Raw genomic sequence first — 12,865 nt, 5'->3', positions numbered from 1 at the left:
GTCAAACGCCGGCACGCCAGTCGGAAACGATAGAGCAGAGAAGGCTGTGAGAAGACCTCAGCCAATCGCACACTGACCGACACCTCTCCAGGATGACAATGCGACAGCACCTGCCTCTATGTGAAGAGGACATAAGCGCTGCGTCACACTGGTCGTGGCCCAGTCGAAGAATAGGTTCAAGATTAGCGAGTTCTATAACAGCATCGACACTGGTTACTTTGCTTATCCAATCTATGTAACATTTACTTCGGAATTGTTTATACCAAACAACATTGCTTATTTTATCTGTTGCCCTTTGCTTGTGACAAGTCAATGTGATTATCAAAATTAAGTATTGTCATTTACTTTTTATAATAAAACTCATTAATACGATTTGTTTGAATGTTGTCTAACGATCCGAGAAAGCAGGTTTCCTGGTCGCTCCACATTTGCCGACTAGGCTGGACTTAACAGAATAAGTAACGCAGTACAGAGAAAATTTCTCAACCACTACGGCGACATTCTGTACAGAAAAGGTGTGTGCGCCACAAGGAAAACTTTCAACTTTAACTGGAAGACTACTGTTCACTGAATGAATGTTGCAATTTCTTCCAAACGAATTGACTTTGCCCTCAACTAATCCCAAGGTGGAGTATATCTAAAGGGTCGGACGAGTTAGAATTCCGGGACATCCAATGAACGGCCTATATGAACTTCGCAGACTGACCCCTATAATCTGCCTGATCGTCCTTTCCCTGGCTAAGAATATTTTTTGTCAGTCCACAGAGTGTGGTCTCGCGAGAGGTAACAGGGTGAATGCAAGCAAAGGAAACACATCTTGGCATTTTATTGTGATTATTCTTGTAGCTGTAACTGCAATATTAAATTTCTGTATAAGTTGGTGACTGTGGTACATCTTACAAAGCAGTTTCATCTGCCCTCAGTCCTAAAACCTTACGACTGGCTACTTCACCTACTTGTTGACCATCTTGAGTCAGTAAAATTTCGTGAAAGGAATGGAAAGAAAACGGTGTGGGAGAGAGATAGGAATGAAATAATGACTTACAGCCGCACAGAGCGCTGCAACAGGGCAACTGCGAGAGTTGAAACTTTATGCCGGCACAGGATTTGAAAACGGGGGCTTCTCTTCTCTACAACGATTGCCCTAACCGCCCTGGCCATCCGAACACGATTTCCGTCAGACCCATATTCCCGTTCGCCGGGGACGGGGGTCGTTGCAGTGTGATGAAAGGGAAGTTGGGTATTTGGGGTTGACGGAAAGCATCTCCGGATAGCTCAGGCGGAAGTCGCTCTTCGGCAGGGGAGTGGCAGGAATGTCTTCTTTACTTTCTCGCTACGCAGCTCTTGCACTAAGTTGCCTACGTGATTCTCCCCTCTTACTTCTTTATATTTTCTTAGAAAGAGAATGTCTTATGCCCACAGAAAATCGACACTGAACATCATCTTTCCGACTGAATACACTCAACCGAAAGCACTTGAAGTCGAACAGCTTATCAGAGATTAAGTGAAAACTGATCTCAACGGACTTGTTGGCATCACGTGTGGTCTGTGTGAAACTGATTAATGAAAAAGTTTGTGACAATTCTACATGCACCTAGAAGTGCTCTTAAATTCCGCCTTTCTGATAGACATATCGGAGCGGTAACTGTGGAACACGCGTGACTTGGACCGCAGACGATCCGTGTATTTGAACTTCTTTTTGACGTGGCTTCAGAAGTGATTGTGTCTGCGTTCTGCCCGTATATGAAGGTGATGGGCCATCACCTAAAGAGAGGTTTCACTTCACCCCATACTCAGTTCTCAAAGGATTATGGCAGAATCCCATAAATCTAACCAAACATGTGGCGTCCCACTTATATATTTTCGGATGCCGTGCCATTACAATTTATGGACCGAGCTTTTTTGTGCACTGGTTAGCACACTGGACTCACATTCGGAAGGACGACGGTTCCAACCTGCTTCCAGCTATCCTGTTTTAGGTTTTCCTTGGTATCCCCACATTGAAATAATAATTAAATCGAAAGCGTTAGCTGCCGATAGATGTTGTTGATACACATGAGTGGGGACAGCTGGAAATGTTTGCCCCGACCGGGACTCGAACCCGGGATTTCCTGCTTACATGGCAGACGCTCTATCCATCTGAGCCACCGAGGGCACAGAAGATAGGGCGACTGCTGGAACTTATCCCTTCCACGCTTCCCGTGACGCCCACATTCGCAGTTGTCCACAACCTACAATCGTAGTGTTCCTAATAGATATTTGCCCCACGCAAACAGGAGATCCTGGGTTCTAGTCCCGGTCGGGGCACACATTTTCAGCTGTCCTCATTGATGTATATCAACAACACCTGTCAGCAGCTAAGGGTTTCGATTTATCATTTCTTTCTAGAGAAGCTGCACGGTCATCAATGGTATCTGTTCTTTTGGGAACAGGTATCATCTTCATGTCCCCAAATTGCTTCAGGTAAATGCTGTAAAAGGTCATACCCTGCCATTCATTAAGGACGTGACTGACCACATAGCAAAAATCTTGAGAAAGCGGAACATCGCGGTAATTTACACACCCACACGGAAGATACAAGATCATCTAAAATCGGCCAAGGATACGAACTACATGGAGGCAAAATTCGCCAGAAACTGTTCATGGCCTCATTTATTCAGTGCCACAATGTTCGAAGCTTCTGATCACTGCACCAGGGGGCCATCCATTACATTGACAGCCCAAATCAGTTGCTTTTTATATATATAACAAAATATAGTGGCTAACGTTGCACTGGGCTGTGCCAGAAAAATTTCGTATAGGAGCGACATAATTGAGGTAAGAATCTTCAGATTATTCAGAATGACTTTTCAGGCCCATGACACAGCATTGCTGACGTCTAGATTATCCAGTTTAGATTTACAGCCTGTTAATTATTGAAAGGTTATATATGAGTCACATTTTTATTGAGAGGTTAGACCCATTATTATTGCAAGGTTACGGATTTATCTGTTTGGAGGTTACAAGCAATGCACAAGTTAGATGTTTTAATTCTGCGTCAAGCAGCTATGATTCACACATTTTCCTTGCTCTATCGGCTAACGTTTTTATGACGCCTCTCTTTTGTTGTGACTTGTGGTTTGAATCCCGGTGTAGGTAACGGTCTGTGTGCGTGGGTTTTCGGTAAACTGTGTGGCCCAAGCTACCATCTTCTTTATTGAAAACTAGCATATCACGAAAATTTAATCTTCAGCCTGTCTCCTCCTCCTTCGTAAACTGGAGCTACGGATTGATCGCTTTTATCACGTTTGTGAAAACGATCCAGTTCCTCCTTGCCAAGCCGCCACAAAACAAACGTATCATCCACGTAATGGAACCAGATATTGTGTTTATTGTTCGCAGTTTCCAAACCCTGCTCCTCGAATTTTTCCATAAAGAAGTTCGTATAACTGGGCTTATGGGGCTCCCCATAGCGACACCATCCATGTGTTCATAGAAATCTTCGTTCCATTTGAAATAGGTGACTGTGAAGCAATATTTAAACATTTGCGCGACATCGGGAGGAAAAATCCGATTCAGCTCTTGCAACACTTCATTGAGTGGAACAATAGTGAATAGCAACACCACCTCAAAACTAACTGATATGTCCTCCAGGTGTACCACTGTGGCGTTTAATTTACCGATAAAATGTGCGATTTCTTGATATACGAATCCGGTCGGCCCACATGTGGTCGTAATAATGATGTCAAGAACTAGCAGTCGAATAGGTGAGAGAACCATTAGCCTTAGAGGGACATGTTATATGTGCACCTTCGGCAGTCCATAGGTCCTGGTGCGAGTGCAACTTAATTGAACAGACTTTTCTGAACGCACTGTGCGACAGAGGACTTCTTTATCAACCACACAAGAGTTCTAAGAACTTTGTCAGTGGGGTCTTTACTTAGTTTCCTATATGACTGCGGATCTAATAAGTCGTTAATCTTATTATGACAGTCGGTCACATTCAAAACAGCCGTTACATTCGTCCTAATTCAGGCGTTTTAAGGCATTCCTTTTACCCACTGTTGAATTACTTTTTGGAGACTTTGCAGGAGACAATATTCCTACATCTGGCTATTATGTCTTATGTGGCCACAACTCTCGGGCTAATGGCAAAATTTCCACCCTTGGCAAGCACAGAGCTCTCGTCGTCAAATAGCGAACGTCCGGAGAAATTGTAAACGGTGCTGGAAGCGTCTAAATGGCGGATGCTCTTATTAGGTTTCAAGTTATCAAATTTCTTTTTCTGTCTATTAAACGTTGGCAACCAATACACAATTTATTGTTGATAGTAACACGGAGAGACAGTAACTTACAGCCTGTGCTTGCCAGGTCCCGGCGGGTCTGTTGAATCCGCTCTCACAGCAAAGCCTCCTGCCTCCGTTTGAAAATCCTTGGGCGAGCTGCGTAGTCACGTAATCCTGAAAAACGTCGGAATAACACTGACCGCTCTGCAGCGAGACAGAAATGTAAGGGAACACAGAAGTTGCACTCTCTTCTTCTGGAGACTTCCATGCGTCGCACGTTTCTTGACAACTCCTCCCCGTAGAGGATTCTAATTGCAAAATGTAAACTTTTACGGTCCTGAATAGTCACAATTAATGAAATATTCCCAGCGATTATGCCGTGGTCTAAGGGATTTCTCTTCAAAGGCCGACGTAGGGCTCCCATATTCGAAACATATGACGTCACGCTTGCAGCAGAGTCTTTTTCAACAGAGTCAAGACTTTTAGCACCCTGAAAATTGACAAGGAGAGGCCTTTCTTCAAATTCTGCAGGAATTCATCCGATATTTTCCTTGGGCCTTCCTGCGAGATACGTATCTGAAAGGATCGTGAAAACATTTCGCCACAGTGCCTGAAATGGGCAACAAGGCCTGATGTACTGCCACCAAGATTGCTGTTGCATTTTTAGGAGTCACGAAGCTGCTCATATCAAGTGATTTCCCGTGTGAGCATAAAAATGGTGCCATGATTGGAAACCCAATGATGATTACAAAAAAAAGGAACGCAGATAGTCTCTTCTCCATCATGGAAAGCGATAGGACGGACACTCTTCTGGAAGGAAACTGCACTCACAGAACAGAATTATGTGACTGGCATAAATAAGCGCTGACGCATTTCGACTGGTAATCCATATGGAGTGTATTTGGGAATAATAGGGAAGAGATGGAGAAACTTTTAATCATGGTGAGTGAGATCGATCGTCATGTTTTGTCTATGAGCGGAGGAAGACTGAAATTCTGGCTTTGGCCGCGAGTTCCATTAGATTGTGGAGACAGGTTTTGTTCTGGTGACATTGTCACAGATCCTGGAGTGAGAGAAGAACATGGAAGTTCACCAGTTCAGTCACCACAGTGGCATGCTGCTGACATCACTGCAGACTCCTGCTGGTGTGTGGTGAACATTTTACAGCTCCTGCACATTGGGACCTTTAAGGTGAATTATCAGTTCCCATGGTATGTTCGCTAAAACAACAGCAGTCAATCTCCAATTTATGCACCTCATTGTATCTCGCATCTTTGCAGTTCAAAATCACTGTAAGCCGACGTAGATTAAGTCACATTGCATAATCTCCATATAAAGTCGAATGCACCATTACTTTTCCACCCACTTCCCTGCATTGTCAACGGTACATCGGTACACACTTTATTTCATTAGACAGGTGCTTGACTGTAATCTATGTAATTTATTTCTGTTTATGTCCGATATCAGTCTTGTTCTTCTGTAATAAATCTATAGTTATCTTGCTTATCATCTCTTATTTCGATAGATGCCATTCCTCGATCATTACTTTTGTTCACTAATGTTGAAGATAATAGTAGTATTTTGGAGTGTAACATGTGTTATCAACTTCACCTTCACTGGTAGAGCACGGAATTAGTCATTTGCACGTAAATATTACATTGCCGTTTATTTCACACACAGTGGTATAGCTGGAGAGTGGGTATGTGCCGTAGAATACTCTAGGGCAGAAGATCATTATAGTTAAACCTACACTACCTTCCCATTGTACATGTTGGACAGTTTCTATGCTCTTGGCAACACCGCAAACTATGCCGCCGACCTGCGGGTGTCAATGGAACACCACGTACTAGTTGTAGGGCAAAGAGACCACCCAGTGCAGTCGTCGTGCGTTGCAGTCCTCTTAAACATGGCTGAATTGCAACTGCCGTTCTACACGGACTCCTTCGTACCTGTTGCATAATGTAGATGCCTTCTACTGCAGTGCTTCACTGTGGTCTATCACATCCTCTCCTTTGGGCAGCAGTGCCTCTGATTCGGAAGACTCCCGATACCGGTGAAACAACGCTGTGACCAATACTAAATTTTGGGGCTACATTCGCCACACTTCGTTCTTCTCCCAGTTACCCGATGATTCTGCTCCACTTGGAGTCCTCCAAATGTTGTCTCTGGGCCATGTCTTAATGAAGAATACCATCACAGTGCATCGTAACTGCACCGTGATTGACACACACTCCCTTTTATCATCCGTTCAACTGTCTCGTTTTGCGAAGTCAGTCCACTTTGGCGCTCTAATCTCGCTGATCTCACGCCATGTGACGTGCCACTTTCTGAGCACGACTAGAAAATGTCTTGAAAAAATGCTCCAGCACTGTCATTAATTTCCAACGAGTAATTCACATGTTATGTTACTTCATCTACTCGTCCTAAAGTTTTGCATAACAGTGTAGGTAGTAAATGCTTAAAATACGATAATTCGAAAAAACTGTCTTTTAGAAGAGTTTCAGAGTTAATTTAGATTTCTTGAGCATGTGTAATGCACAGAAATGCCACTTAAGCATTGAATACATTTTACAACAATATGCCCCTCTAATGGAGTGAAACATTAAACTGGGAGTGTAATTTTTTGCAAAATATTTTCTAAACCGTAACAACTTTTTTCCTTAACATGACTTTATTTATGTGCAGCTTTAAGACATATGCTTCTATGCACGTTACCGTGATACGCAGTTATGATAAATACAATAGCTGGTAATTTTTGGCATACTTTGAGTGAGTTCAAGTTTTTACAGTTCGTACACTGAGACCAGGGTTGACAGTTTGTTGATTGTGACCAACGTATTAAACGTTTGAGACACATCTCCACCTCTACAAACAACTTCGTTTTGTTGGAGCTACAGTGCTGTTGGCTGAGAGAAGTAGACCTCCATGCGTGCTTCTTCAGCAGACGTACTTTTGCTTTATATACTTCATTATACTATTTTCATATTCCATTTTAATATTAGTTTACGTTGCTTTGTTTTCATCACTGCTAAGTCAAAACTGAAGGTTTAAGTTTTCTTATTTTAAATGCTATTCACCGCTCTTGGACTGGGGATACAGCAATATCTGCTACAGAACACTCTCAATATTCCCATCGTTATATGGTTTAAATATACATTGCCTACCTATAAAGGCTGTGATGGTAAGGGACTCACTACAAGAGAAAATATGCAGATCCGATATCGCAATTTAAAATTTTTCTGTGTAGAATATAACTGGTACTGTGGAGGTTGGCGACAGTTGCAGGTTTGTGATTGTTTCTTATCGAGAAAAGGGAGGCTCCTAGCGGTGAAGATGTAAACTACGCTGGAACAACTTTTGACATATGTTAACGTGTATCCTCACCCTCACCTATAAAGTTCGTATGAGTAAAATGCATTGTTATTGCTGTTATAGTTTTCCCAAATGTCTGTATGCAGTATCTGTTTGTAACTTTTGCTTGTACGTAACTGCTCCTTTCTCTGGGACACAGTTCTACACTTCACACTGCCGAATGTTTTGTGTAGGTCTACAGCTCTAATGAAGTGATAATGATTTTTTTTTTGTTGGAAACTTTACTGAAAAGAGAGAACATCGTCTATAAAACAAAGCATGTGATGTGACTACTTTATTGACGAATACAAGAGTTTCCTGCTTTTATTTCCAATTTGATCCACTTGAGTTCAAAGCTGGGAAAAAGCCTGGGGTTGCACTAGAACGTTGAAAACAAAAATCAAGTTTTGTTCAGCTCATTTAGTGTCTAACAGATTTCCAGTCGGGTCACTCTTTAACTAATACCACTCTTTTCCTAAGGGACAATGTACTATACGAAAAAAATAGCGTCAAATAAGGCCCTAGTACAATCCTGTAACTATTTTGAACAATTTCTATGCTGTTAGAACTCACACTTTGTTGCTACAACTTTTCTTTCTTTGTGGTTGTGGCTCACCACTGAGACTAAAATTCGTAAGCACGTTTCTCGAAAATAAGAATGTAGCTGGTACAATTGTCTGCCTGAGAAGCAATATTTCATATCAAAACTGAACGTTAGATAAACCCCTGTTATAGTTTTGTAACTGTTTTCAACAATCTCTTTGCTGTCAGAACAAACACTTTGTTGTTACATGTTTTATTTGTTGAGGCTGTGGTCCAATACTTATAATGTAATGTGCAAGTACATTACCGGAAAATTAAAATTTAACTAGTGCTGTATAATAAATAAATAGAAATGCCAGATTACAAATGTCAATTAAATGACGTCCGGCGATATGAAATAAACAGGAGTTTCGAACTGTTAGTGTTCTAGTCTTTTTGCGTAACTGCCCTTTCCGCTGACTGCACAGAAGGAATACAGTTGGGAAACAACTTTGACATTCAAAGGAAGCCAATTTGCGCAAATGTTCGTTTAACTGCACCAGCTCTCCAAGTTTCGCCGCTGCCGCTCGCCTGAGAACTTGACGTGCGGCTTTTGATACGCAGCAAAGCTTGCCACAGATCTCATTAGACATTGCCCAGCCGGCGAGGCACGTCAGTGCATCATCAGAAGGAGAAACCAAATTTATCTTAACTCCAGCTACTGCCGTGCCACTGCGTGCATGTCTGCGAAAAAATGAGGCGAATGCCGGTTAAAGACTTGTTCGAGCAGAGAGTGGTTGATCACTGTTAACACGAAGAAGGTAATGCTGAAAGGTCTCTGTTGGATTCCTTTCATGTTAATTACTTAAATACGTTGCCATTTACGGCATAAATTCCTTTTTCTAAATTTACTGTGGTGTTTCTGACTATCTGGGAGGAGACTGAGCAGTGAAACGCGTTACTTTTACACATAAACAAGAACGATGTGTCACACTACTACACTTTACAACACAGTTTATAAGTAATTCATGTCACACAGTCTCATCCGGAACCTACATCCGCTTTCTTTTATATACTGTATATGATAAGATACTGTCATCCCCCTTCCCTTCTGTGTGAGAGGATGAATGAGCAAATGTATTTCTAGTTGCATGCTTGAGGGTAGCAGACAAGCCTGCCTGCTAAAGAACAGTAGGACCAACGTCGGAACAGGTAGCTACGCTTTCTAGAAGCAGAGAGGTTTTCCACTCTTACTATGTTCCTGTCCGTCCCTTGTCATGTTGGTATAGGGAGCTGCCTCTCTGGCCACTTCCGTTTGTATTTGGGAAGCACGCTCGGTAGGAGCGCAGGTCAATCTGTCCGTGGCGAGCGTCTGAAGTGGTAAGATCTCCGGCTAAGCGCGTGTCTGCTAAGTCCGTAGGACAATGGATTTCTCAAGTTCAGCCTAACTGAAAATTTAATCACCTTTATTTCAGGTTTTAGCTCTAAAATATCTAATGTTATCTTAAATTGCAACGCAGTGTATTTCGAGTGTCAACTTCAGAATATCTTCCAGTAGTTGCTTTGTCACTACTTTGTGAGTAAAGTGGAACCACGTGTTGATCAGTAACTCTAACTAAGATCATCAATCTTAAATGCGAAAGTGCGTGAGATTATAACGTCTCGTCTTGACAATATTTTTCAATATAGCAACTTTTCTTTATGTTCAACCCTCGTGGGGTGTACTTTGTGAGACCAGTACCACGTACTTATATAGTTGTTTGACCCATCAGGTTAATAGTAAGACGATAGTAACCAGTTCAAGGTTTTTCTTTTGTAAATTGCTTTCGATCTAATTTATTTTAATTATCAGAATTACTGTGAAGTTACACTCTTTGTGTAAGCCAAGTTGACCACGTGGAGCATGTGGTGTAATCATCAAAGTAGCCCTCAGCTATTCTTTTCGGGAAGATTTCACAGAGAGTTAGTATGAATTTAGTATACCAGTGTGTGGTAATTACATATCGGACAGGATTGCGCTACGAACGTAACTTCTTTGCGTGAAAATTGAATTGGTTGGTCGTGGTTAATTTCCTCTTGCATATGTTTCAACGTTCTTCGTGTGTTATTTTATGAATGCAGTGTTGTATGCAGTCTCCCAGTCTTGGCTCCATATTTGATGTGTTCCGTAAGATGACAAACTCACATTTTCACAATCCTAAATAAGGTACCAGATTAGTTATGACTCAAGTTTAATACGCTGAAATTTCAATGATCAATGTTAAAATAAATTTCCAAATATAAGCTGATTTATTTCTTTTTATTTAAATTCATATATCACCGGTTTTCGTGTGACTATTAAAAGATTATAATTAATGTTAGTCTGGTTGGGAATTTGGTAAGCTAGACTGAATACCTGGTGAAACAGTTGCGCAGTAATGCAAGGTTAACTTTCCCAGACAGCTCACAGATTTTAACCCGCTTTTATTGTCTATCAGCACCGCTTTCAGACTAAATTAATGCAACTTCATTACAATGCAGTATGCTAAAGAGATACGCTGGCAGAACTATAAACCGCCCTCACCTTGCCAAGTCCTGAGAAATAACAAATCAATAAATAAAAAAATTAGCACCCACAGTTTCGATTTTCGTAGGCTACTTCCGTATTAAATGCTTCATTTGCTCTGTACGTTTCCTTACGACAGAAGTTCTAAAATACAGTACTTTGAATCGGCGGACCACTTCCGCATCATGGAGTGTCATCGTGGTGCCTTCCTGTTCTTCCTCCCTTGTATTTTTACGAGCTTTTGTTACATTTTGAGTGATGTTATGACACACCAAGGTGAGGTAAACAGCAGAGTAATTTATTATCTGTAAATTACAAGAATAACAACAAAGACACTCAGTGAATAAGCCAGGTACTCATGCGTGACTACATAAAGTAACTAATAAGACCGGTAAATGAAACAACAGATTTCAGTTCCCTTCGTCCCCCACACAAATGGCATTGCTTTGTTGCTACAGACAAGTCTGATGGTCCGCCCTTGTGGTCGGTTGCAGACACCGCGGAGTTTTTCCGCAGCAGTCAGTTGACCATCGTCGCTCACAGAAATCTAGCGCTTACATATACCACTCCGTCTACAGGCCATAAGTGGCCCATCGGGACCATCCGACCGCCGTGTCATCCTCAGCAGAGGATGCAGATAGGAGGGACGTCGGGTCAGCACACCGCTCTCCCGATCGTTGTGATGGTATTCATGACCGAATCCGCTACTAATCGGTCGAGTAGCTCCTCAATTGGCATCACGAGGCAGAGTGCACCCCGAAAAATGGCAACAGCGCATGGCGGCGTGGATGGTCACCCATCCAATTGCCGACCACGCCCAACAGCGCTTAACTTCGGTGATGTAACGGGAACCGGTGTAGCCACTGCGGCAATGTCGTTGCGCAGCGCTTACATATACCGCGGTAAAACCTCCGTCGCTTCCGTACGTATTGGAAGTGCACTTTCACCATCTAACCAGTTCACTGCGTTATTTAAATTATCTAATGCTCTTAAGTACACAGTGTTGTTTGAAATGCACAGAGAGTAAATTCTAGATTTATTGTTACTACGTCGAAGAATGGAGGTTTGTCTAAGTTATGAAAGAAGAGGGGAATCTGAAGTATCTACACGTTGTTTGAAGAGGTGAGGCAGCAAAACACGAAATTCAATTACTTGTGAATGTTGGTGACATCCCTTGACAAACTCTGTGAGCGGTTGTAAAATACCATTCAGCCCAAAAGTACCTAAATAAGGAATTGTGTTCAGCCTGAAGAAGCTCTGGCACCAGTGCAGAGATTTTAACGGTAGCAGTATTTATTGATATTATTCTGTAAAAACATACAAAAATCTGCATTACCAGATCTTTATAATAGAGAAATACACTTTCATGCACAACGTACTATTATAAATTGATGCCGATTGTACTACATGAATGGTAGGAATTGTCTAAGAATTTCTTTCCCGGTCTTCTTTGTCATCATACTGAACTCAATTTTCGTAGTGGTCGGCTACTGTGCCTTTTCGATTTTGTGCTTCTGATTGGTTGAGAGAAGAAATTGCAGAAAGCTGTGAATTTAAGGAGATGGAACCTGGATAAACTGACTAAACCAGAGGTTGTACAGACTTTCAGGGAGAGCATAAGGGAACAATTGACAGGAAAGGGGGAAAGAAATACAGTAGAAGACAAATGGGTACCTCTGAGGGATGAAGTAGTGAAGGCAGCAGAGGATAAAGTAGGTAAAAAGACGAGGGCTAGCAGAAATCCTTGGATAACAGAAGAAATATTGAATTTAATTGATGAAAGGAGAAAATATAAAAATGCAATAAATGAAGCAGGCAAGAAGGAACAAAACGTCTCAAAAATGAGATCGACAGGAAGTGCAAAATGGCTAAGCAGGCATGGCTAGTGGACAAATGTAAGGATGTGGAGGCTTATCTCACTAGGGGTAAGATAGATACAGCCTACAGGAAAATTAAAGAGACCTTTGGAGAAAAGAGAGCCACTTGTATGGTTATCAAGAGCTCAGATGGAAACCCGGTTCTAAGCAAAGAGGGAAAAGCAGAAAGGTGGAAGGAGTATATAGAGGGTCTACACAAGGGCGATGCAGTTGAGGACAATATAGGATGTAGATGAAGATGAAATGGGAGATACGATACTGCGTGAAGAGTTTGAGAGAGCACTGAAAGACCTGAGTCGAAACAA

At 41.9% G+C, this 12,865-nt stretch overlaps 1 non-coding gene across 1 annotated transcript; it reads right to left on the bottom strand.

Moving 5' to 3' along the window:
• Positions 1–2,080: 2,080 nt before the first annotated feature.
• Positions 2,081–2,155, bottom strand: Trnat-ugu (transfer RNA threonine (anticodon UGU)). Its single transcript has one exon. It is a non-coding gene; the product is annotated as a tRNA-Thr (tRNA).
• Between the last annotated feature and the right edge of the window lie 10,710 nt (positions 2,156–12,865).

This window comes from Schistocerca gregaria, chromosome 4 (assembly GCF_023897955.1).
Source record: "Schistocerca gregaria isolate iqSchGreg1 chromosome 4, iqSchGreg1.2, whole genome shotgun sequence".
Classification (NCBI taxonomy): domain Eukaryota; kingdom Metazoa; phylum Arthropoda; class Insecta; order Orthoptera; family Acrididae; genus Schistocerca; species Schistocerca gregaria.
This window is presented reverse-complemented; position numbering and strand designations above follow the sequence as displayed.